Here is a 2,263-nt window from a genome sequence, read left to right as displayed (position 1 = left end):
CTAACATGGCCAGAGGGTATTTTAACATATATCATTCTATGTATTGTGATGTATTGTTTTTACTTTTCTCACTTTTCTTGCCAACTTGTTACAAAGATGTAACTGATATGTAAAGAGAATAAAATCTTAAGATAATTACTCGTCTTTAAATCTGTGATTCTGACATTTTCTGATTTCTTGCAATACTTTCCTTGAAATATACAGAACAATCTTTTATGTCTAAGACCACAGGGCTTGGATTTTCTCTTATGACAGAGATGGTTAGTTGACAACAAAACGGTAACCCGAAAATATGATTTCAATTTAAAACCAAATTTGGCAATATGCATTTTATTTTTGTTCATCTGATGAGTTAAGCCCTTTTCAATTGATTTTTATAGTTCGTTCTTATGTTGTACTGTTTTACCAATGTCACAGGTTAGGGGGGATCCCGCTAACATGTTTAACCCAGACAGGCACATACATAAATTATAATGTGGTGGGATTAAACATGTTAGCGGGTTCCCAACCCTCTCCTTACCTATATCAGTGGTATAACAGTACAACATAAGAACGAACTATGAAAATAAGTTGAAAATTTAAAGGCTTAACTCATCAGATGGGCAAAAATACAAGCGGACGTAGCCGGGTACTTAAACATCCCGACACAAAAAGACACAATGAACACATCTGAGAGTACTCGCAGTTAACCGACAGATAGTTCAAAGCCACTAACAACTAATAAAAAAATCATGCATATAAGACTAAACTATCAATCCGTACACATTCAACATCCAATGGAATTAGTATAATTAAAAGACGTCATAAACAGCCAGAAAAAAACATGAATAGGTTACCTTTCAGAATAAGTTTATTCCAAGGAGAGACAAGTTTACATGGATCATTTCTAAATTACCGGGCACGGTTAACAACATTTCCGTAAAAATGAGGATATGCTATATCCCGTTTGAAATAAGTTTTCTACAGGGTCAACCAAACTTCTAAACCAAATCTTTATATCTTTGGAAGAATTTACTAAAGGTTTTAAGTAATTTATGGTAACGATATCCCTGATTTAATAATTTACCAGTAATGCATAGGTTGCGTTCGTTTAAATAAAAAACAACACAACAGACCCGGGCATAGGGAACAAGTTGTGAAATATAAACACCGTAAGATGGTGCCAAAGGAACATCACCATCTAAAATTGGAAAATTAACAATAAGGAACGAAAAGTCGTCTCTGTAAATGTAAAAAATGTAGTTATGTTATAAATTAAAGACTTAAATGAGGACGCTAAAACTCCTTGCTAGGTGGTTTGACCCACTTGACCCTTGAACCAGAAGCTGTTCCACAATTTTAACACACCTCAAGTTTAATTGCAATATTTCTATTTTTTATTGTAATAAATGATTACTAATTGTTAAAATTTATAAAAATATTATTGTTTAATTTGATTAACACTATCTTTTACGAAGGTTGTTGTAGATTAAATTTAACGGGGGTGAGATAATTGGTCATATTTTTATCAATTTTTCATTCTCTTTAGAATGGAATGCTTCTATTTGTTAACTCAGTGAGGTGTAAAAGAGTTGACCGAAGTACATTAATTTTGAACATTTTGTATGATGCGCGGAAGCGCTCATTCTAAACATATGCTCACGGTCAACGTTTTTATACATGTAACCCTGTGAAATTTCTAATAAACATTCAATACTTATGATTTACGTCTTTTCGCTATGATCATGAAAACTCTATTACTATCAAGCTAAGTTTTCTTTTATTAATCTGCCAGTGTGCACCTTGTTGTGGAAACGTGTTTCATCTTGAATGTTACATTTCATTTTGAAATGAAGATTAATTTCAGAATGACGTAAGATCACTATAAGCCAATCAAAATGACGTATTATAATTAAGCATACATTAAATGTAATTATTGTTTAATAGGTATAACAACTATATCACAGTAAAATCAGCATCATATGTATACACATGAATTATATATAAAATGTTAAATTATAGTATATTGATATTACTTTATTCATATAACTTTGAAGATTTCCTATTTCTTTTATCTTATTCAGACAGCTTCGAGTAGATTGAGATATTCATTTTAAAAAGCAACATTCTGGTCTAATTCAGGTGTACTTTATTTTTTTATTGATGATATATTAAACCAAATTACAATAAAATAAGGAATATCATTATATTAACCTCGTCTTTACATTGTCGGCCAAATATTGCCTTCTCTGATTGTAGACGTTCCTAGCTTGTTGTTTATTTT

Source organism: Mytilus trossulus, chromosome 6 (genome assembly GCF_036588685.1).
Source record: "Mytilus trossulus isolate FHL-02 chromosome 6, PNRI_Mtr1.1.1.hap1, whole genome shotgun sequence".
NCBI classification, from domain to species: Eukaryota; Metazoa; Mollusca; class Bivalvia; order Mytilida; family Mytilidae; genus Mytilus; species Mytilus trossulus.
Note: the sequence above shows the minus strand (reverse complement) of the source record.